At 39.5% G+C, this 25,419-nt stretch overlaps 1 protein-coding gene and 1 long non-coding RNA gene across 2 annotated transcripts in view; both read right to left on the bottom strand.

Moving 5' to 3' along the window:
* cdh5 (cadherin 5) overlaps positions 1 to 6,698 on the bottom strand; it is a 70,929-nt gene extending 64,231 nt beyond the window's left edge. The window contains exon 1 of the mRNA XM_008429111.2: positions 5,818 to 6,698. The gene's annotated coding sequence lies outside the window, so the exon portion shown is untranslated. The remainder of the gene's footprint in view (positions 1 to 5,817) is intronic.
* A 3,897-nt stretch (positions 6,699 to 10,595) lies between these two features.
* Positions 10,596 to 11,006, bottom strand: LOC103476640 (uncharacterized). Its single transcript, XR_001777347.1, has 3 exons — positions 10,961 to 11,006; positions 10,740 to 10,814; positions 10,596 to 10,634 (listed from the first exon to the last, which is right to left on the bottom strand). It is a non-coding gene; the product is annotated as an uncharacterized LOC103476640 (long non-coding RNA).
* Positions 11,007 to 25,419: the final 14,413 nt, after the last annotated feature.

Raw genomic sequence — 25,419 nt, 5'->3', positions numbered from 1 at the left:
TTGTAAGTTACTGTAGTGATCATGATTATTTGTTTTTGTGTGGAGATTTTAATTGCACCGAGTATCCGTTACTTGATAGGAACCACCTAGAACCTCATGCTGAATCCTCTCGGAGGCTCAGGCAGCTGACTGCTGCCTCTGACCTTTCGGATGTGTGGAGAGATTTCAACAGGAATCAGAGACAATATACATGGAGTCATTCTAAAGATAATCTTTTATCCTTGGCAAGATTGGACCGCATATATACTTTTAAACATCATTTGARTATATTTAAAAATTGTCAAATAATTCCTGTTGGTTTTTCTGATCACTGTCTGGTTTGTTGCTCTGTGTTTATTAAAAATGTCCGTATTCAGAGTGTCTATTGGCATTTTAACACAGCTCTTTTSAATGATACAGCTTTTAAAAARGCTTTTGAATATTTCTGGGTCAGTCATAAACAATCTAAATCAGATTTTTCTTGTGTCCAACAGTGGTGGGATTATGGTAAATGTCAAATCAAGCAGTTGTGTCAACAGTTCACTCGCAATGTCACTAGAGACATAACCAGATCTATGAGGGACTTGGAGACTCAGATAGTAGAGCTGCAGGGTTTGGCAGCCTCTACAGGAAATCGAGGGTTTTTAACTTCCCTCAAAGATAAAAAGGCCGTTCTGGCCAACCTGTTGGGCACAGCAGCCAAAGGAGCCTTGGTCAGATCACGTTTCCTGAATGTATCGGAGATGGATGCCCCGTCTCACTTTTTCTTTGGACTAGAAAAAAAGAATGGACAAAGGAAGATTATTCACTCCTTAAAGACTGATTGTGGTTCTACTATCTCAGGTTCTTCTTACTTACAGCATCAACCATTTGACAATTTTCAGCTGACTTATATCAAGTATATCTTTCATTTAACAACTTTATAAAAAAGTAGGTCAAATGGACCATTTCAAAACTTTTATCACATTTGAAAAACGTAAAATCTGCAGCTGTTTTCTTCCAGTTACTTCTCAGAGGTCTTTTCCCTGCATGAGCATTTTTAAATACAGCACTTCCTTCTGTTTCAAGAGTCGGTGTCCGTTCTATTATCGGCACTAGGAAGTGTAAACACTGTACCTTCTGGGAAATACCACTGGTCTGGTCATATGTGAGCTAACACGCCCTTCCTGCATTCAGAGCTCACGGACTATCGCTTCACACTGGCTTTCGCCACATGTCGTGTGGTATAGACTTTTTCCACCACTTTGATCTTTTGAGGTTTTTAATGTGTTTTTTGTCCCAGGTTGGGCACTTCAGAACTCCCATAATTTCCAGCTTTAAACTTGTTGAATATTTCAAATTGAAAGGTGTATTTTCTTGTTCACATCATCTATTTCTGTCTACTCTCAATCATTGCTCGTTGAGAGCAATGATTGAGCAATCATCTTCACGTTGCTCGTTTAGCACCTTGTTCACACTCTCCGCTGCACCTTGAAAGCAGATTTAGCTGGTCAGTATGAAGGATTAACACACCGCCACTTTCACCTTGACAAACTCTGAATTCCAGCCCATTTTAAAACTTTTACTGCTCATGAAAGTGGGTAAATTCTGTGAAATATACAAGAATTGTAAAAAGAAAATTGTTTAAATTTGACATTTTTAAACTGTGATGTTCAGGCACAAAAAGTTAGTTATTTAAAGAATTTTTAATCAAAGCATCTCTAAGAGGTATGCAGAATAAACAACACCCTAAAATATCTGTAACTATCTGTACGCTGTCTGCGAGCACGATGGTGTGGGAAGAGGCAGACACTGGAGATATAGTTGTCATTCTCAGGGATGCTGTGTGACTGACAGGTCTGACCCAGTTTTCCAGTGGAACCACAGGCTAAACCACAAAAACCAAACAAACTTCACATGGCCTTCAGCAACCGGTGGGATTATGAAGTCTTAACGTTTAACTCGTGCCATCGTTTCTGTTTTAATTATGGCAATATGTTTTGATTGTCACTCTGAAGAAACGTGTAAGAACAACATCCACAATTCCTTTTGTTTATCCTCAACTGGATTAATACTTTTTTGTCTTGATCTTTGAAAAGAGAAATTTATTTATGTTCTGGACTTTATAAATCTTCATAAAGTTAGACTTTGTCCACATTGATGTAGGCCTAGTCACGGAAGCCGCTAGGAATCGTGGGAGCCCTGACAAAAAATTTGTTTTGTCCTCCCGCGCAATTACCGTTACAATTTTTTGAGTCTATATGACCCTTAAAAAGCATCACAATTTTAAAGGCTTGCATCTACCTTGCTTTCTTTGGTTCAATACTGATCATTAGCACAATATTTACTGCTCATGAATTTAACATCCAACAGTCCACATCCAGTATGCAAGTAGGTTGCTTACATTTTTTCTTAGTTTTAGATTACTGAAATGTCTCTCCCCACGAGCAACAGTCAAAAGCAACGTGCAACTACACATAAAGCAATCCAGATTTCTCAAAACTGCTATGTAGTTGCATTTTATTCAAGCTGCAGTACATAACTTTAATAAAAAATATGTTTTCTCCATATTTTTGAAAGCTGTCACGTTGTTGTAGCAGTTTATGAGACAGATAATCTGTGAAAACAATCAATCTCCTCCAACTCCTTTCTGAATTACTATTACTGGTTAAAGTAATGCACGGTTCTGACCGAAAAGAACCAATCAGAACTAGTAGGTCACTCTTAGCACTGTCAATTAGCCTCATTCACTCACTGCTAAATGTGCTAATGGTGGAGAAACAACTTATCATGACAAGAAATTGTTTATCTGCCGTCTTTGGTAGCTATGCTAACTAAACTGAGCATTCACAGTTTGAATCTGCACAGCTCTGTGCTATGCTAGCTGCAGCACGGCACAAATCGAGTGGGGGATGAGCAGCATCACATGAGATTGTGATTGACTTCACTAAAACTCCTGCCACTGACTGGTTGTTTCTAGCACTGAAAGAAAGCAGAGAAAATAGAGTTTTCACAGATTACCTTTCATACCATACTGTCACAACATAATGACAGTTTTAACAAATATGTCAAAAAAATATTCAGGGTTTCCCCTACTGTATTAAAGGTCTGGCAGCCCGCCATTCTTTACTAATAATAATAACAATAAAGCGTTCTTTCTTTCTTTCCTCTCTTAAGCCTGATTGCAAGCGTCTCTGTTGTTCTGAGTGCTTCGCTGGCAGAGCAGATTTAAAAGATATGTTTATAGAAGATAAACATATCTTCTGGCTTTAAATGCTTTTATGCATTTAAAGCCAGACCAATTACACCACTGGCACCTCTGTGTTTTATCGCGCGCTGCAGTAGCTGGGTTAAGTTTACCTTAGCGCGGATCCTGCTCGCCTCCTTTCACTCAAACTGGACAAAAGCAACGTGCAACTACTACTACTACACAGTTTGAATCTGCACAGCTCTTTGCTATGCTAGCTGCAGCATGGCACAAATCGAGGGGGTGATGAGCAGCACCACAAGATTGTGATTGACAGCACTAAAACTCTCCTGCCACTGACTGGTTGTTTCTAGGGGGGTGTTCAGGGCAAATATGGATGTGTGTTTTTTGATCTGGGAGTGAGAATATAATAATTAATTGGTTTGTTGCTGTAACTAACCATCAGATCTCAAGCAGTTGTAGTTTCTGAGATGGCCCTGTCCCTTCCTAGACTAAAGTTGATTCTTACCAACTGATGTCATCTACAGAGGGACTTACTGCTGATAAAATGTTAACAGCTTCTAACCTTTTAATAAAACCTTATCCCAAACTATCCCAGTGAGGACAGTTCTGGACAAAAACATGTAACAATTTTAGTTTATCTGGTAGCAATTTTACCAGATAATCATTTTAAAAAATGATTCCCAACAAAAATGTCAAGCATTTATTTGCAGAGAAAAATACTGGTTTTCTTACCTAACACAAGTATTATATTATAATAATTGTTAAACATAGTACTTAGTTTAGAAATCGCCTTTCACTGTGCTGCTGGGTTCAGCTGATCAAGACCTCGAGATAATGCCTCCTTTGGTCAAATTCAACATACATTCTAATGTAAACATATCTACAATGATCTCAAAAAATCTTAAAAGTTGATGCTTACAAAAAAGACATACTTTCACTTAATGTTTGAGAAAGCATTTTCTTTGAACATCACTGATTTTTTTCCCTGTTCTAATCTCAGCGAAAGACACACACTAACAGACAGACAGATCTAACAATCTGTCTGCCAGCAAGTCACAGCAACACACAAACACAGACACTGCAAGTCAAATCAGGCTAATTAGACTTTCACTCTGTCCTGAAGGATGTCTGCCAACTCCAAAACCGACGCTAATTATGCCATCTCTACTCATCTTTTATTCCTCAAAAATCCATACCCCACAGCTTAAATCAAGTATGTCTAACAGATGTTAGACATCTGCATTAAACAGATGACTAATGCTTAACATTGTTTAGCATTAAACAAATGTTAAAACATGACCATTCAGTTTAATTTAAAGCTGTTCAACCCAAAATCCCAAATATGGAACCCTTCAAAATTCTTCTTTTTAACTTTTGCTTTTTTACTTAAAACCTTACCGAGTCTTTCCTGTAGAAAAAGAAAAAATATTGTATTACAGGCCAGAGTTTAGTATGCTATAAAAAAAAGGGGGGTAAATGCAGGTCAGTCTGAGAATAAACCTTAACTGGGTCTTTCAGCAGTAATCAGTGACTTGAGCTGAGCTAACAGCACCACAGCTGGACAGCTCGTGGTGCTGTCCAGCTGACATATATCTGAATGAATGAACAGCTCTAATCACGAATCTTGGGTATGTGTGCGAGTCGAGTGAGTGCACGCGTGTGTGTGTGTGTTCGTGTGTGTGTGTGAAGTCTCCCAGATGGCAGCCAAAGGATTTTTCCTGATCGTTTGCTCTTCAGGAATTAAACCACCGAGTTTAGTTGGCATCGGCAGCTTTCCATGTAACAACTAAATCAAATCACTTCTGTTGCCCTCTGGAGAAAATCCACCACAGAGGAGTGAAGATTACCACAGACAAAAACAACAGAAAAACAAGGTTGTCTCTGAAACCTGTGCTGAAATCTGTGTTGGAGGCTTTATTTCACCTTCCACACTGCCAAGAAACCACAAAGCTAATAAATTAGGACTCCACTGCATATTAGGGAGGGCTTCATCTGACAAAATGACACCACTCAAAAGACAAGATCATCTCTGACTGTTAAATATTAGATGCGTGTCATCAATACTTCATAGGTGAAGCCAACTTGAGCTTTCAACAGCCGCGACAAATCGGTTTCCTCGCAAAATGTTGGAACTCTTCAAAAGCGAGCAGCTGAGGACCCTCCTTGTGGATTTAGTTAAATTTCTTCCTGCTGTGTCTATAAATCAGCCTGTATCATTTTAATGGGCCTCGGCCGTCCGTCTCCAGGAATGACAGACCACCCTTGGGGACGGCACAATTACTGCATTCAAATCCACACCGAGCTGTCTGAGGCCATTGCCATAACATAGGAGTGACAGGTGCTGACAACCTGTCTGGGAAGGGGTTGTCATTGTGAGCTCCAGTTATTTTGGTGCCTTCTTTGAGACGTTTTTATTCCCCCACTATTCAATAGCATTTCGCCCCGTAGTGAATGAGAAAGTGGCCTGGAGCGTTTTCAAGGGATTCGGGTTACATTTTTTGCTGAAGTACGCCGCTCTTCATTCATTAGTAAAATGTATATTCACAGGCCCATTTGCTGAACAGGGATGCTCTGGTTGGAACACTTCATCATGCCCACAGAAAACTCTTAATTTACCTTCATAATTGAGATAAAAAAAATTAACTCACCTGGTTTGACTCTTGTCTTGGTGAAGCCCAAATCCTCTAAAAATTGCGTACTTGTTCGAAGACGCTGAGAGTCTACTTTAACTCCAGGAAATTCAACAGTTCCTGAGTCCTGCTACTTTTTCTGTCCAGAAAAAAGTGTTTTCATCAAAGTAAGAGATTTCAGCTGAAGTAGCTATTTCCTCCAAAGCCTTTGACTGAATCTTTTCCGGGAATCAGAAAGCCTGTTGAAGTCTCTTCAACAAGTATACAAAAGATGTAATTCCAAGGACACTTCCAAAGTCAGATCCCAGAATATTTAAGAATTAGATTATTGTACAACCTCGGCTTTTGCTAAGACTTTGGGCTTTACAGATACAAGAAAGAAAGTCCAAGTCACTCCAAGTGTGGAGTTTTATCACCAAAATGTCTTTCTCGCCTCCTTTTTGTCCTCAGGTTGTAGAGAGTTTTTTCCCCCCTCAGGTGTGAATCCAGCAGGTTCTCCGTCTCAGTTTTTTCCCTTGCTCGTCTTCTTCTCGCAGACTGCTTTGATGTGGTTTTCTCATCCCAACATCCAAAAACTGTTGAGCCCACAGCTGTTCGACTCCAGTCCCCTCTCGCACAGAGGGGACTGCCCACTTCCTATTTCCTGTTTTTGTGGTAACGGTCTTCTTTGCCGGTGATCTCTGCTACTGCTCCTTTTTTCGTGTCCTGGGAGAAGCAGGACAAAAACTTAGAGAGACTGGCTCCCCTGGTGAGGTACGGGGTTGATAGATAGATGGCAAAAAGAAAGCAGCAGGAAGGCAGAGGGGAAGCGCATGTCAGAACGGCTCAAAGATGCACAACGAAGGCAGAAAAAGCAGCCAGCTCATGCTCGAAAAGCAGATGGAGTGAGGGAGTGTGTGTGTTTGAGGAGGGAGAGGAGAGGGAGTGTAATGGAGAGCAAGGTGAGAGAGGCGCTACTCCCCTCATTCCATCTCAGAAAAACAGAGAAGAAAGGTGGTGGGGATTTATGATTCATGTGTGTGAGATAAGGATTAAGTTAAACAGGTTATTGGGGATAATCCTCAGAGATTTCCCCACATCTGACTAGTAAATATTCCAGGGGGCTGACTTTGAGATAAGAGTGTGTGTGAGTGTATCTGACAAAGTGATCTGGTCTAAGCCTTGAAATGAGATAAGATGAGCAGGACTTTTGCCACACACACAAGGAGATAAACACTTTCCACCCCACCCTAACTCCCCTTTTGCCATCTTTGGGGTGGCTGGGTTTGTCAGTAATTTAGCAAATTGGAATGTGTGTTTTTATATGAAATTCTCCCCTGGCAACAACAGTCCAGTCTTTTCCCCCTCCCTTCTCCCTCCATTGTCTTTCCCATGTTTGCTTTTATTGTTTGCACTTTCAGTTCTGTTTCTACATCTCCAATTCTAACAATATGTTCTTAACATCTGGGAGTAGTTGTGCCTCATGACATTCATCAAAGATTTATTTTGACTCTGTATATGCAATTGTTCTCACAGCTTTCCGATTGAGGCTGTTCCAATTCATAGTCAGCTCCAAATGTCGACACAGTGTTTGGCATTTTTACACAGGCTTACACTCTTAATACTCCAATATCAAAAACGTCTTGCATCAGAGACAAAAGATGAGGATTAACATGTGTATCCAAGTAAGTGTCATGAATTAAATAGTAGTAGTTGGTGGTGAGGATGAGACCTGGTCAGACACAGGTTAAGTGCAAAAATTATGGTTTTAATGATAATCTTAAACATTGCAAAATCCAGGCAGCATAGGTGAGCAATGAGCAAGGCCGAGACACTGGTAGCACTGGAAACACACAGGACTGTAACACGACATATGACACACAACTAAGAGCCGACAGGGAACAAGAGACACAGGTGGGTTTAAATACACAGAGACTAATCAGGTAACACAATAGACAGCTGGAAACAATCAGGGGCAGACATGACAACATGGAGACTCAATTAACTAGTAACACACACACAAAAACCAAATCCTAACAGTTAAGTGTCCTTACAGCTTGGTGTTAAAACACAATCTGTTCCCAGGAGTTTTGTTAAGTTACCAACAAGAACAGTTTAATAAACAAAAAAAAAACATAATTTTAGCTCCAACAAGGCAATTCTTAGAGTTGTAAAGAGTGATAAGCTGAAAAATGCTGCCGTGCTTCAGCTTTCCATTGGGGCTTAGCTAGATTTCTTTTAGCGATATTGGAAAGTTGGCTAGAAAGCAGGATCTACTCAGTTGCAACAAACTCCAGCTAATGATAAGAGTTAGAATCTCAAACATTCGATTGTTTCCCAGCACTGCAAAACATCATGGGTACAACATCAGCTGGGCTGACCAGCACCCTCTGTGATATGGATGCTGTCTATGGCTGTTACTGTAAGGATTCTTCTTCTTTTTTTTGGCAAGCAACATATTGATGTGAATTACTGCCATCTACTGAAATGGAATGTGGACCAGGATGCTACATGCACTCCTGATCAAAATCTTAAGTCCAGTCAAAAAATTGCAAGAATTTGCATTTAGCACTATTGGATCTTAAGAAGGTTCTAAGTAGAGCTTCACAATGTTAAAGGAAAAAAATCAGTGCAAGAGACAAGAACTTTTGAGCAGGGAATTTTCTGAAAACTGCATTTACACTCAAACATGATTTTTTCAGCTGATCAAAAGTTTAAGACCATAGTCTTTAAAAACCAAAAGCTGTGCAAAAATCTGGATTCCAAGTCATTTTCTGTCAAGTCTTTACACTGTCAAGACCTCCTGATGGCAAAAGCAAAAAAGCTCACTGACTTTGACCGTGGTAGGATTGTTGAGCAAGGCCTCTCACAACGTGTCATCGCTGCTGAGGTTGGATGCAGTAGGACAGTTTTTTGCATTTTTTTAAAATGATCCTGAGGGTTATGGTACAAAAAAGTAAAGTGGTAGACCCAAAAAAATGTCACTAGCTCTGAGCCGCAGGATCCGATTGGCTGTCCGTCAAGACACGGAATGATCCTCTACCCAAATTAAAGCCATTACTGCTGCTGACTGCAGCCCAATAACCATCAGACAGCATCTGCGAGAGAAGGGCTTCAGAAACAAAAACCTTCTTCAAAGGCCACGTCTTCTTCAACGCCACAAAATTGCCCGTTTGGACTTTGCAAGGGTTAGCCGACAGGGAACATGGGACATTGAAAGGTGGAAGAAAGTTGTCTTCTCTGATGACAAAAAATGTAACCTTGATGGTCCTGATGGCTTCCAACGTTACTGGCATGACAAGGAGATCCCACCTGAGATGTTTTCTACACGGCACAGTGGTGGGGGCGCCATCATAATTTGGGGTGCGTTTTCCTTCAATGGAACAATGGAGCTTCAGGTTGTGCAGGGGCGTCAAACAGCAGCTGGCTATGTGGAGATGTTGCAGCGGGCATCCCTCAATCCCTGAATGATTGGGTTTTTCAACAGGACAATCACTGGACGAAAAGTGGAATTTTTGACCCTGTATTCTGATGCAAATGCAGCTAGTTAGCGACAGATATCAACAGCAATCGACAGTTGGTGGGACAGCGCAGTTTCGCCGGCCGCAGTCGAATGCTGTATCCTTCAAGGGGGGGAGGAGGCGCGGGGGAAGTGCGGGGGTGTTAACAGCTTAACGACTCTACTTAACATGTGAATAGCAACAGGAGACCCACGTGAATTGTCAGTCATTGGATGAAAAAACAAAGACATCACAATTCATTTCTTACACGTGATTGGTTGGTAGATATCTCCCTATTGGACACACTAGACCTTTATAATTACAGGCCTGGTTAAGCCCCTCCCTAATAAATTATAAAAAATAACCCAGACATAAAAATACACCAAGCACAAGGCATAAGTTAATATTTTTAATTTTTGTTGAAAAATAAATATGTACATACATGCATATAACACACATCTATCTACAAATAAAGAAACCACACATATATAAAATAAAACATCTACAAGAAACTACACATATATTTAAAAAACACATCTATAAATAAAGAAACCACAAATAACATAAAATAACATATCTATAAATTAAAAAAAACTTCAGTTTAAAAAATAAAAATAGATTACAGCACAAAATGCTTGTCTACTTCTGGGCTGTGTGGTGGTGGCTTTCTTTCTGAGCATGATCCAACATACAAACGCTTATGACGCAACATGCTGTATTTAGGGTTMGCTTCAAGTCTCTCTTGTAGTTTGGAGCAGAGGTTGCCGAGYTCCTGGCTGCGGAAACTTGGTGGTCTCACAATCCAGCCCGATACACCCTCAAAGATGACACCTTCCCAAAAGGAAATCTCCTCTGCTGCCAAGACGTTCTCCTTCACCTCAAGCAGCTGTTGACACAGAACATACATAAAGTCATAAAGAATCTTTATGAAAACATATTGTTGAAACTATACTGACATTTTAAGTGTCTTGGTTTAGAAACACCAAATATGGGGAGGTGTATTCGCCATATTTGGTCATTGAAAATTATGGCATTGAAAAGTATCAACTCCTGACTATCATGTGAATAAACATGATATTTAACAAAACATTGATAAAAGTACTTAAGTGATTTGTCATTAACCATTGAGGATACATTAAAATTATTGTACACCATCTTGTCCCAAAATGTTACAGCTTCTTAAGAAAATTTAATGTTATTTTTATTTTCACTGCTGATTGCATTCATACACACATATATACAAACATGCATGCAAAACTGATGCATTTGATGCAATTGTGACATCTCTAGTAATAAATCTTGCCTGCTTCTTTCTTTAGCTACATCTGGATGACTGGCAGTAGGTCCTAGATGCAGCTGGAAAACATTTTTGTGCATTGTCAATACATAGCATAATTACAATATGTACATAAACAATGTTGAAGCATAAAATATCATCATTCTAAAATAGTAGATACTCACACCCAGTTGCATCTCTATCCTCATCACGGACATCCAAACGTTCCAGAAGAGTCTGACACAAATGTGACTCTCATTCTGTGGAGTATGTGGAAATAAATGCAAAATTAAAAAAACATTGTAGCAAATATATCGCTTTCTCAAAAATACGTAAAGTAAATAAGTTAAAATTATTCTCAACCAGCCATTGTACAGTCTGTAATAAACGCAGTGATTATACATACCGGTTTCATGACTTTGTCCTCACACCTGTCCTCCATTTTGTAGATCAAATAAGCACGACATGCCGGCTCAGATGTCGCCCAGTGTTCCAACATCCGCAAACGGCAACTGCTGTCACAACTTGAGCTGACTGTATAGCTCAATAGGTAAGTCACCAGTCTTCCACCCGGGAGACCYGGRTTCGAGGCCAGGCTGGGGGCTGGGGCAAAAAGTTACAACGGTGACRTTGAGCTGTCAGTGTGGGTCCTTAGGCAAGACCCTTGGAGCTATATAGCCTACCTCATACCATGAGAGACACGAATAAGCACGACATGCCGTCGCCCGGCCAAACAAGGTGCTGGGGAACCAGAGCTTTGACCCTGATGAAAAATGGGCATTTTCCAACAAGCTCCAACTGATGAAAAATGGGCTACTGGAACAAGATGGAAATGGGCGAGAGGTGAAAACATGGATCTGTTGGAATGCTACTACTCAAGTAATCCTAGTCAGAGGGCCTGAACCCTGCATAGGCCTGAACCCTCTCAGCCAAATCATCAGCTACGGATACCGACTCAAGAATGGGGCCACGATCAGTCACCTCCTCTACATGGATGACATCAGCTGTACGCCGCGAGCGAGACATCGACTCACTGATCCACACCACCAGGATCTACAGCACTGACATTGGGATGTCATTCGGACTAGAGAAGTGTGGTCGGATGGTTACAAAGAGAGGGAAGGTAAGGAACAATAGCAGACATAGAGCACAGCTACAAGTACCTTGGAAGCACAGCTACAAGTACCTTGGAATACCACAAGCAAATGGCAACCTCGATGAGGTCACAAGGAAAGTAGCCACAGCCAAATACCTCCAACGAATAAGGCAAGCCAGCTCAATGGCAAGAACAAGATCTGTGCAATAAACAGCTATGCCTTACCAGTAATCAGATACCCTGCCGGAATACTTAACTGGCCAATGGAAGAGATGAAGGCCACGGATGTTAAGACTAGGAAGCTACTAACCATGCATGGAGGGTTCCACCCCAAATCCAGCACCCTGMGACTGTAYASGAGCCGTAAGGAAGGAGGCAGAGGACTAGTGAGTGTGAGAGCCACTGTCCAGGATGAAACATCCAAGATCCATAAATACATCAAGGACAAAGCCTCAACGGACGATGTGCTCAGCGAATGTCTCAGGCAATGGGGAACAGAAGACAAGGTGCTGGAAGTACCATCATGGGAGGACAAGCCCCTACATGGGATGTACCACCGACAAATAACTGAAGTGGCTGATGTCAGGAAAACCTACCAATGGCTGGAGAAAGCTGGACTCAAGGACAGCACAGAGGCACTCATCCTGGCCGCCCAGGAACAGGCCCTTAACACCAGAGCAATAGAGGCTCAGATCTACCACACCAGACAAGACCCAAGGTGTAGGTTGTGCAGGTCTCCTGGTGTACTGGCCTGTCTCCTGGTAGCGCCTCCAGCCTCTGGACACTACGCTGACAGACACAGCAAACCTTCTTGCCACAGCTCGCATTAATTTGCCATCCTGGATGAGCTGCACTACCTGAGCCACTTGTGTGGGTTGTAGAGTCCGTCTCATGCTGCCACGAGTGTGAAAGCACCACCAACATTCAAAACTGACCAAAACATCAGCCAGACAGCATAGGTACTGAGAAGTGGTCTGTGGTCCCCACCTGCAGAACCACTCCTTTATTGAGTGTGTCTTGCTAATTGCCAATAATTTCCATCTGTTGTCTATTCCATTTGCACAACAGCTGGTGAAATTGATTGTCAATCAGTGTTGCTTCCTAAGTGGACAGTTTGATTTCACAGAAGTTTGATTTACTTGGAGTTATATTGTGTTGTTAAAGTGTTCCCTTTATTTTTTGAGCAGTGTATATTAGTATATATCTCCTTACTATCAATGTCGCCTTCTAAAAGTATTTCAGTAAAGAACAAAAATATTCATTAGTAGAAATTTTGTCCAAAATATCTTGCATATTTAACTGTAATGTATTGTCTTGTAGTATTCCCTTCTCTCAACAGAATATTTGGAACAGAACAACAAAACATGTTTACTGTCTCTTCAGCAAAACATGTTGAAAACAAAAATCACATTTTCCTGTTGGATGTTACTGTAAGGATTTAGGTTTCTGAGTTGTTTTCTAGTTAATTTAGTTCCTGTGTTGTCTTGTTCACAGCTGTGTCTTGTGTTCCCTGATTAGCCCTTGTGTATTTAATCCCACCTCTGTCTGTATTTCCTGTCGGGTCCTTGTCATTAGTCATGTCATTGCTGTGCAGTCATGAATTTCCCAGTTGCTACCAGTGTCAGAGCTACTTTCCTTTTGCTCATCTTTGCTGCCTGGACTTTGTACTCTTGTTGGACTTCATTAAAACCATAATTTTTCCACTACTACTTGGGTCCACCGCATCCATCCTCACCATCAAACAGTCACACTTCATGATAGAACAGTGGTTCTTAACCTTTTTTGAGGTACCGAAACCACCAGTTTCATATGCGCACTCACTGAACCCTTCTGCAGTGATAAATAAAATACTTTTTTTCACCCCAAATTCAAGACATAGGGGTGACCCAACTAGAATCTAGTTGGGTCACCCCAAGATCACCAAGTATTCTTAAAAGGTAGAGTCTCTGAGAACAGTTCTTCAAAATATAGTCAGTGTTTTCAGCAAAGTTGAGCTGACTGTCCAGGAACGACCCAAGGTATTTAAAATTTGCCACAGTTTCAACAGGTTGGCCATTGAGAGAAACTGGAACCACTTTAAGGTCTTGTTTAGGTCATTTAATTAGCTCTACATTCTTAAGAGAATGAAAAATTAATAATAAATAATAAAGACTGCGGTATTCTGATTTAGTAAATTATATTAGTTGTGTTACCACCTCCACACCACTAGAGGCAGTAGCAACCCCGAAAAGATGCTACTAAGGAGCAGATTTAGAACCAAAAGCTACAGAATTTGGTAAAAACGGTGAGCTTTGTTGAAGTAATTAAAGACACAAGTTCAAATCCATGCTGAGAGTGGAGCTCCTTTAATCAGTGCTCCTCCGCAGCACTGATTGGCTAAGCAATGTAACGTGATCCTCTGCAGCAAGTGATGGCAAAGCGGGGCGCGTCATCACGACTTTACACAAGTGTGTCTTTACCTCCGCAGCAGAGGCTCCGCCGAACCCTTGAGACCGACTCATCGAACCCAGGTTAAGAACCACTGTGATAGAAGGACCCGACCAAACTAATGATGAGGTTCACTGTTAAAAGGCAGTATCTACAATATGAACCCAGCGAAACTTGAAAGCCTTCAACAGGTTGTATGAGAATCTTTAGACACAGCGGTAAAACCTCGCTCCATTCAGAGACATTTTAGGGTGAACCGTCAGATAAGGCTTCCGCATGTAGGTGTTCCCGCTAAACCCTGAATATACCCAATTTGGGTTGTCTTGGCCCTTTTATCGCAGGTTTTGCCTGACTGGAAACGAGAATACAACCTGTTGAATGTGACAGGTAGCCAATTAAAAAGCGCCGTAACGTAAGAACAGAGGGGAATCCCAAACAGCTGACATATCGCGCAACTGAGAGTCCGGTGGATATCGGAGATGATATGTGGAAATGTTTATTACATGTAAAGGTCATTATTATATATGTTTATTCAGTTAAAATGTTTTTTTTTTTAAAAAAGGTTTTGTTGGCTCTAGTGGCCCCCACCCGAAAGCAGTTCGACAGGAAAGAGGGAAATGAGAGAGGAGGAAGACATGCGGCAAACGCCACCAGGCCGAGAATTGAACCTGCGACCACCGCCACAAGGACCAAGGTCCAAACACGAGGGCTGCGCCCCGCCCCGCCCCTGCGCCACCACAGCACTCCATTCAGTTAAAATGTTAACTATGAAAAGACATAGTCACCTCCAAATCATAGTGCAGCAAATAGTGCGGCTGCTCCCGCGTCTTTTATCCACCGCCTTTTCTTTTTGTTACGTCTTTTATCTCTTAAAATGAGTCCACAAACTATCACTATTGGTTCTACATAGTCATCCATGTTTAAATTCCCTAAATTCCCGCTATCTTGGGGGATCCGTGGATTATCCTCTGGATTATCCTACATGGATTATTCTCTGGAATCGGGATGTTCGTGACTGGAATCTGTTTGTGTGTGGTGTGTTGCTCCTGCCTTGGACACACGAACTGATCGAACCTGTTGTACTTTTATCAGCTCTATGGTCACAGAGGTTTGGAAAATCGGCCGACAATTCTTAAATCTTGCCGTCTAAACCAGATTTAAGACTCACAAGCTCTACTCATCTCCTCTCGACCACTGCCCAAACGCTCTCTGACTGTTTGCTATGGTAACATTTACATATCCCTTCAAAATAAGATACAGATGCGCCACTGTTACCCTGCAACCTTGGATGGCTGAGAGTAATGTATAAGATGATCTTCCCTCAACGTGTGATGCTGTGGTATGAGAAAAACGAGACACACACGTGGAGCTTCTTTCACATTCAACCGGAAGATTTATTCTTCTTCTGTGTTATATACATATACATATACTCTTCATATACAACATACTTTAGATATCACATACTTCAGGTATTGCATACTTCAGGTATCATATACTTCAGGTAGAGAACCATTAACTTCATTACATCAGAAATTACTTTAATATATCTTTAAACCAAACCACATTCTTTTAACATGCTCTATTTCGCATTATGAATTCTATCAAAATACAAAATTAATTTACAAATAGCTTTCACTTCTCTAAACCATATTAATTTTGTAGTTAGTGCTTTAAATTCAAGACCTTGTCCTCTTTTCTGAGACCTTTTGTATTTAACTATCAAAATAAAATATGTAAAATATTTAAGCATTTTAACTTTTAACAATGTCCATTGTTTCAGTAGAACAATATTTTACATCTTGCATAAACAACTATTCCCTCAATATCAAACTGAAAAAGGCATAATGCTCCTTTAATACTATGCCTCGGTTTAACACAAAGATATAGTCTATCTGGTTTTTCAACAAACCCATGAAAAACATCACATTTATAAAATAAAGAAACTAGAACAATGTCCTTTGAGTGAGAACTCTCTCAAAAAGTGCAAAATACAAGTTCAAATGAACTCCGCTGTCCTTCAGCTAGCTCCTCAGCTAGCTCACACACGTGTAAAGGCCAGCTAGCATTTGCTCCCATTAACCTTCATGAACAAGTCCCGTTTTCGTACACAATAACAATTACAAAGCAAACTCCACGACTCATTAGTTGAGATACGATTCAAGAACCTTTTCAACTCTTCCAAGAGACTATGCATAAAACACATTTTTACTGACCTGTGGTATGAGAAAGACGAGACACACACATTGAGCTTCCTTCACATTCAACCGGAAGATTTATTCTTCTTGTGTGCTCAATCTTCTCTATGCCACCAACGCAACAGCGTCCCTAGCGKTTGTGTGTGGAATTGCATAGGACTAACTAAAATGACACTAAAGAACTTAGTACAATGAGAAATTAAAGATACAAAAATAAAAATTATGTTGGGGTGCCTATTTTTTTACTTATTGTTTTTATTTACTAAGAACTCATTTTTCACCCCTCTACACCACAAAAACGAAAATTTTACTTTCGTGAAAATTTAAGCTCACAATAATGACCAATAGGAACCCTGAGCGTCTTTCTCTGTAACGAGATGGTTCCTTCTGGGAGTGATGAGAGACAATGACACCCAAAGTTTGCTTATATGCAAAGCGTGCTTGGTGTCTACGTGGCGAAGCAGTTTGAAGGCTTCATTGTCTCATTAGCGAGCCTGTCGCCGCATGTTACGCAGAGCGGGCTTGTAATGTAGGACTCACCTACCAGTCCGGGATAAATCCATTCTCTTTTCCAAGTACATCTGTTTCTTACTCATTTTGCTACTTGTGGGCTCAGTGTTGGCGCTCAAGTAACCGAGAGAATCTGGATTTTCAAAATAAAAGATCCTCCAGACTCAAATAAGACATAAAATGGAAATATTTAATTATTTCTTGCGCAGCCCGGTACCAATTGGTCCACGGACTGGTACCGGTCCACGGCCCGGGGGTTGGGGACCACCGGTTTATTGGGCTGAGTTATTTTGTGTCTTTTCTTTGTGTTTACTTTGGACTCTTCAAAATGTAAAAACAGTGTTTACTGCAAAAGGCTAATGCTACATTTACATGAGACCACTGCCAGGAAATTTCCAGTGTTTTTGGATGTTTGTGAAAAGTTAGAAGCAAGATCTTCTTTAAATTTATTAGTTCAAAGAACATCTTGTAAAGATCGCCAACTCATCACAGGGCAACACAGAAACAACTTACAAATAACCATGCACCCACTCACTCCCAAATGTACTTTGGAGAGTGTGAGAAAACAAACTTTCCTCTTCTACACAGATTTATGATGACCTGGAACCATTTATTAACAACTGAAAACAGCTGGTTCAGGTTTTGAAAGGACACTTGCAACTAAATCAAGCCGAGGGTGCTTTTATAAGACATTCACAGGGAAATCTAACTAAGACCATTAAATAATGTGTTCTACATTCTTAAAATGTTTTTTAAACTAGTACTCAGTGCTGTGAAAGATTTTTAAAATGCCTTGTTTTCATTTCATTCAATAAACAAGTCTAATAGCATATGTGGAGTTTGTAGCCAACATTTCAGATGAGTTAACCTTTCTTTCTCAACACTCAGCACAGCCCATCAATTTGCAGATGTCTGCCATTTAACACAGCTCAATTCTCAATTTCTTTTCTGCTTTGTGTTAGGAAACTATTTGATCCTTCACCTTGTCCATTCAACAAGAACGCTGCTACTTTTGTCAGATCTTTAGCTCAATTGAATTCACTGAATACTTCAAAGTGTATACTTCCATTAAATTCCTTTTGCACTGGATTCCATTGGTCTAATCCCAAAACAAATGAGTTTATGATCCTGGGTGGAGCTTCTCCTTTTCCTTTTTCACATCTCTCCACCTTCATCTCTCACAGATGCGTACGCCTGGCATGTTTTCATCTTCCTGCCGTTTCCTAATCACATCTCGTCTCATCCCTTTGGTTGCACTTATCTGTTCATTCTCCGTGTCATTAAGAACCTACTGGGACTACTTACATTCAGGGGCAGATCTACTGGGGTGACAATTGCCACCCCAATTGAGAGCCTTGCCACTCCTGTTGCCACCCCAGCTGGCGACTATGAATTCAATAAATAGTTATGGCAAATCGGACATTAAGCGCATGAATCTCTTTTTTTGGATTACATTGAATGCAACACAATGTAATCTTTTGCGAATGTGTGTGTGCGTGTTTGGATTGGCAGGTAGGAAATTAACGCTCATCTTGCTCCAGTTTGTTAGTTTTATTTAAAATGATGCTTAATTAATTTTTCACAGGTCCCCCACAGTTGGACCATTGCTACTCTGTTCTGCTCTGCTTCGTTTTGTTCCACTCTGCTCGGCTTTGTCTGAGTTCGTCTCACGGATCTCTGTCTGCGTTCGTTTCACGGACTTCTAAACATTCGTTTTAAAGTTGGACTGCGGCGGCATTATCCGCCTTCATCGAAGTGGTGTTTGGGGTGTGGCATTGGCGCGCCCATTTCACCTCCCGCTGTGGAGTGACAAAAGGGCCATGCCTGGTCCTGATGTTTTAACTTGTATTGTCTATTGTTAATTTCTATTTCTTTACTTATTTTGTTTACGGCCCTTTTTGTTCTTTATTTAGTCGGGCTGATATTGTTTTTCTTTTATTAGGTCTAAGATTGTTATATTGGTTAACTGTTTTTCTTTTGTTGTTTTGCAGTTGCTGAGGTCCGGTGGCAGTGTTGGTGTTGAGTTTGGGTTGTCTCACTGCATCTGGTGTGTTAAAGGTTTTTTTTTGTTTGCAGTGTTTGGTGGATGCCGTCCCTATAGCGCCCCCTCTGGCCGGTAACCTCAGCTACTGCACTTTCTTTGATTTTCTGTTTTCCTTCGTGCTCTATTCTTAAAAAGAAACTGGTTTTAAAAAGAAAAATTTTATCATAAATTTGAAACTGTCTCATACACTTTTAATTTATTAAATAAAAGTATACTTTAAGTGAACAAAATATGAATGAATATGTATTAATTTTTAAGTGCCTTAATAATCTTTTAATATTTATTAAAATTGCATACAATAAAAATTATAATCATTTTGTAATGTTTAAAAAAGTACCCAATCCATTTTCAGATGTGTGATGTAAAACCTTATAATCAACGGCATTAGCTACAGTTCACACTCCAGACCAGATGGTGGCGGTATTGCACACTTTCATTTATTTAAACAACGCCACAAACAGAAGAAAAAACTTGAACGCATCGAAGATAACAGACGCAAATTCTCAAATTTGCCATTTTTACTCGCATAATATTGCCATAAAAGTAGAGAGGGCCTTGACAATAGTTACTAATTTTGGTAAATTCAAGCTTGTGACGTCCTACTCCGAGTTAGATGACAACACAACGGGACAACGACCGATGGAAATGAAATGTGTGTCACAAAAGGAGCCCGGAGGGACGAMRGCTGCTAAGTGTTGCTAGCTGGTGGTAAGTTTGCTTATTAATTATCTTCATTTAATTATAAACAGTGCAGTAAAGATATATAATTTACGTTGGTTTCTTAAATAATTATTTTATTGTGACTTGTATGATTATTACTATAGCAATCATTCAGCTTCATGTTATAACTGCATGGAGGCTGTTTGTTGCAACTTATACTTTAATTCATAAACTTAACCTGGTTTTAATTAAGCTCCATAAGACAAAGAGACTTTGATATTGTAAAGTTGTTGTTCTAACTCATTCATCAATGTTTTATGTTCAACATATTTTTGCAGTCTAAGCAAATGAAAATGAAAGAGGAAGCCGGAGAAATCAGGTGTTAGGAAACCTAGACTTTCTGTCTCAGAAAAAGCTCTGACTCCACCAGATCACCAACCAACTCTGAGGATGAACCTCCACATCGTCTTTATGATGCAGGTTTGGTTTTTCAATGAGGAGTTAGCTACATTTTCAACAACAAAAACTGCTGTGTTACCAACACTAAATGCTTAATAAACATGATTTGATTTAAAGGTAACTGGAAAGAATTTTTCTCTTCTTGTTAATCTAACATTTCTCTTTCATTTTTTTATTTGTTATTGGCTTTCAGGGCCCTGTGATGAACTGGTGACCTGTCTAGGGTGAATCCTGCCACTCATCTGATGGCTGCTGGAGATGGGCACCACCAGCCCCCCTCACCACCCTGCAAGAATCAGTGTGTTCAGATCATGGATGGAAAGATTTTAAGGTAGTTTGTTTATCTCCTTAAGTCCACAATTAAAACAACTTCATAGTTAATGCCAACATCAACTGATTCTATGACATTGCTGACTATTTTTTTCTACTTCTAACATAAACAGGCAAAGAAGAAACCTAGAAATGTTTTTCCACCCCAGGGATCCGGTCCCAATCATTATCAGTTCTTATGATGTCACATACATGGCGAGTCCACAATGTCTTAAAATTGTAAGTCTTATTTTTTTATTTGCCATTTTTCTGTTCTCTTTAAATACAAATGCTTTCTCTGTTTTATTGCTCTATTGTTCTTTTTTGTAGGTTTCTGTAAGGTGCAGTGAACGTCGTTGATCCTCACTTACATGTTTTATTGTCACACTTAAATTTTCATGTTCATTGGGTTCACTTTTGATGTGTAAATTGATAATTTATGTAAAGTTCATAAAGTTGTGAGTAAAATTGGACAATTTTAAAATGTTGGTAATAAAACAAAATATTTGAATTACCTTGGGCATCAAAATAAAAATTAAGTGTAATTTAAATACATTAAATTACACCCGAAGTGTTGCTTATATCCACAGCCTGCTTGGTCTCTACGTGGCGAAGCAGCTTGAAGTTTCACTGCCTCATTAGCAGCCGGTCGCCGCATGTTACGCAGAGCGGCTTGTAAGTCCAGTAGGACCGGAAGGTCCGGGACTCACCTGCTCATTTTACTATTAATATATTGACAGTAAATATACTATTAATATATTAATAGTAAATTTAAAATATATTTGAAGTATATTAAATACATATTTTTAATATAATTCTGAGACAGATTACACTCAAAATATAATTATATCAAAATATAATAAAGCTCTGAAATATTTAAAAAGTGTATACTAAGTACACTTGAAGTTGTTCCAAAAAAGTACGTTTAGTATACTAAAATATACTATTAGTTGTAATTTAATACTATTTAAATACTACTAAAGTATACTAAGCACAAAATTAGTTGTTCCAAAATAGTACAGTTTAAGTACATCGATAAAAGTATGTTAAAATTTAGTATACTAAAGCAGTGGTCCCCAACCCCTGGTCCGTGGACCGGTACCGGTCCGTGGACCAATTGGTACTGGGCCGCGCAAGAAATAGTGAAATATTTCTGTTTTATGTTTTATTTGAGTCTGGAGGATCTTTTATTTTGAAAATCCTTTAACCGGATTCTCTCGGTTACTCGAGCACCAACACTGAGGCCACAAGCAGCAAAATGAGTAAGAAACAGATCAGATGTCTTTGGAAAGTTTCTTTGCAAAAGGAAAAAGGGCCAGAGAAGAGACAGGAGAATGGATTTATCCTGGACCGGTAGGTGAGTCCCACATTACAAGCCCGGTCTGCGTAACATGCGGCGACCCGCTGCTAGTGAGGCAATGAAGCTTCAAGCTGCTTCACCACGTAGAGACCAAGCAGGCTGTTGATATAAGCAACACAGCTTGGGTGTTATTGCCTCCCTTCACTCCCAGATCGGACCGTCTCGTTGCAGAGAAACAAGCTCAGGGCTCCCGTTAGTCATTATCGTGAGTTAAAATGTTCACGAAAGTGTGGCACATCTGTATCTTTTTTTGAAGCGATATATAAACGTTACCATAGCGACCAGAGTTCAGAGCGTTTGGGCAAGCATTTGAATGGGAAAATGTCTTCTACTTCTGCTGATTTTATTATCTTTTAGCTTGTTGTTAGAATTATTATTTGTTTAATCTTACTTATATGAAGCTTATAGTGTTATGCCACTTTTAGAAGTTTGTTCTGTCTGTTGTTTGTTCACTTCTTGTGTTGCAGAAGATAAGCGGCAGTACAGGAACACACTCCAACGACCTCGAGGAGAATGTGCTGTTCAGTTATCTTATATGGATAAGAGTTTGCTGTGTCAAGCTCCAACAGAGTATACTTCCYCCCCCTTTAGCTTCATGTAATTAGGGCGTTCCTAATCTAATAAAAGAGCGAGGCGAGCTGAGAAACTTCAGAGTGTTGGTCGGAGATTGTAACTGAAGCATTCTCTGAGCATTCTCCTCGCGAGTAAGAAACTCATCACTGACTCTTTGTCTCTGTTTTTTTGCAGTGTGTAAGAAATGTCTAGTGTTTGAACCTGACACTTGTCTACTTTTCTGTATGCCTTCTAATTCTGCTGGTTTCACAATTTTTTAGCTTATCTACTTTTCTGTATGCTTTCTACTTCTGCTGGTTGTACTATCTTTTAGCTTGTCTACTCTTCTGTATGCCTTCTACTTCTCCTGGATTTACTATCTCTTAAGGTATACTGAAATCTTTTATCAATTTTAGTAAATCATTAATCAAACTGTTCTGCCTCTACTGCTCCTCTATGCCTTTTTGTTTTGCTATATTTCACTGCTTCAAATATTTCTGGCTTTGTAATCATTTCTGCTTCTCCTATTTTATTCTTTTTCCTATGTTGCTATGTTTCACTGTTCCAACTGTTTCTACTATTTCTGGTTTTGTCCTGATTTCCGCTTCTGCTAAATTTCTGCTTTTTGATTTGTTTCACTGTTCAACTGTTTAAACCATTTGTATTTCTTCTGCTTTCTTTGACTTCTTATGCTTTTCTCTTCTTTTTCTTGCATTTCTGCAGCAGACTTTCTGCAAATATGCATTCCCACTGCTGTTTTGCTAGGAACAGCTATTTTTCTAGTATTATTCAGTATTCCATATGTTTTTTGTTCGTTAACTACTACTATCTTTCACTAATTGTACTAATTCATATATCAAAATGTTCAGCTTCTTCAGGAGATTTATGCTATATCTTTTGGTAAACTTCCCTATTGTACTTTTTGAAATAATTGCCCTTTTGTGCAATTTTTTTGCCCCATTGAAATACATGGTGGAATTCACTAACTGACGTCTGTTACTAGAGTGTCCATTCTAGTAACTGCCGTTTTTGAACTTTTTCTGCTTTTTTACAAACAAAATGATGCTGTTCATACCTATTTCACTGTAGATAAATAATTTATGCATTAAAATGTAGCCACGAGTGTCTACTTTATGGAACTATTACTATTATTGCTACAGATCTTACTGGTTTCTGTCAAGCTCCTCTGGAGTAAAGCCATGTAACACTTTCTCCTATTCTTTCAATGTATTTTTCTCGTGCTGTTTCTATCTGTTTCTTTTTTTGAACATTCTTTATTTAATATTGTTAATCCAACATATGTACATATGTGTATATATACATTCAAGTACATAGTAAAACAGAAAAAAAGAAGCTCAGCAAACATTTAAATCCATTTCAGCAATTGACATTTTGAAAAGGGGACCACATGGACTCACATGAAAGGGTGGTGCACATATCCAATGTCTTCCATCAGAAGAGAGACATGCAAAGGGGACCGACAGCTTTTTATAACCCATAGCATCTTTATCTGTGTGGCCATCCAAAGTGGAAAATAGCTTGAGTCCATACGCTCAGAAAAATGTCCATTCTTACATGAAGTTTTGCCGTTATCCTTTCCATTACATACACATTCTTCAATCTTTCTTGCCATTGTTGAAGGGTGGGAGGTAAAGGTTTGAGCCATGACAGAGTTATCATTTTCCTTGCAACCAGTAGAAGAATCTGTAATAACTGGACTTCTCTTTTCCCCAAATTTTGGGTGGGTTTAGTGGCAACGCGAACTTAAATATTTTTTGAATTTCTGTCTGAACCCCCTGCCAGAATGGAATCAGTACTGGGCAGTCCCAAAAGACTTGCGTGTGATCCCCAATCTGATTACAGTTCCTCCAGCACAAATTTGTAGCATTTCTCTCATATTTTGAAATACTGAGAGGTGTTTTGAAGAATCTCATTCTTAATTTCCAGTCAAATTCCTTCCAGCCTGGACTGTGGGTGATCTTAAAACCTTTTTCACAAATCTCCTCCCATTCCCCATCTTCAACAACAATATTTATTTCTAGTTCTCACTTTTGCTTCACATCTATAGAATTATCAGAGAAGTGCATCTGTAGAAATTTATATAAATTGGATATGATCTTCCTCTTATTATTTTCCTCTACACTTTTTATCATAAAGTTTTCTAAAGGTAAAGTGTTTTGTTTCAAAGTAGACCATTCTTTGTGTGATAAAAGATAATCCCTTAATTGTAAGTACTTATAGAAATCTTTATAACATAAATCATGTTTATCTTGCAACTCTTTAAATGACTTAAGTGTTTCTCCACTAAATAACTGATTAATTTGTATTAATCCTTTCTGTGCCAATCTCCGATAACCCGTATCCAATTTGTTTGGAAAAAAGTCAGTAATCTTGGCTATTTTTATTATGCGTGATATTGTTAAAGGTGCTCCTACTTTCTTCCTCACTAGAGACCGCATTCTGTATGTACAATTAATCCACTCATTTTCAATTTTTAGATCCTTCCATTTTTTCCCCTCCATAAATGGCATCACTTCCAGAGGTACCAAGGGGCATGCGTTGTTCTCCAAACCAATCCAGTTCATCTCCTCATCCTGTATCAGCCACTCGACCACAACACGAAGTTGTGCTGCCCAGTAGTACAGTTTCAGATTAGGCAGACCAAGGCCATCTTTTTCTCTTGGGCTTAATAATAATTTCTGTCTGATTCTTGTTTTCCTCCTTTGTCAAATGAAATTATTAATAATTTTATCCAAAATTTTAAAAGTGGGGGCAGGTATCCAAATAGGTAGTACCTGAAATAGATACATTATTCTCGGGAGTAAGTTCATTCTCACTGTTTCTATTCTGCCCAAAAGGGACAGAGGAAGAATCTCCCATCTATTCAGGTCAGACTTTATTTGTGTGATTAATCTACCATAATTTCCATTAAATAGTTGCGAGGTTTGTGGAGTAATCATCACACCTAAATATTTGAATCCCCTCTTGGACCAATTAAAATTGACCTCTTTATCTAAACCTGTAGACCATTTGCTCACTAACATCATGGCTTCAGACTTGATTTCATTAATTTTGTAGCCTGAGATTTCTCCAAACTCTTTTAAGCTAGACATGAGACTGGGTATTGAGCTCAGAGGGTTAGAAATATACAGAATAATGTCATCTGCATACAATGAGATTTTATGGGTTACTCCTCCTGCTGTTACTCCATGGATTCTAGGATCTGACCGTATCCTTTCTGCCAGAGGCTCGA

This window comes from Poecilia reticulata, linkage group LG15, assembly GCF_000633615.1.
Source record: "Poecilia reticulata strain Guanapo linkage group LG15, Guppy_female_1.0+MT, whole genome shotgun sequence".
NCBI lineage: Eukaryota > Metazoa > Chordata > Actinopteri > Cyprinodontiformes > Poeciliidae > Poecilia > Poecilia reticulata.
The sequence above is the reverse complement of the archived record's forward strand: the minus strand, read 5'-3'. Positions and strand labels throughout refer to the sequence as shown.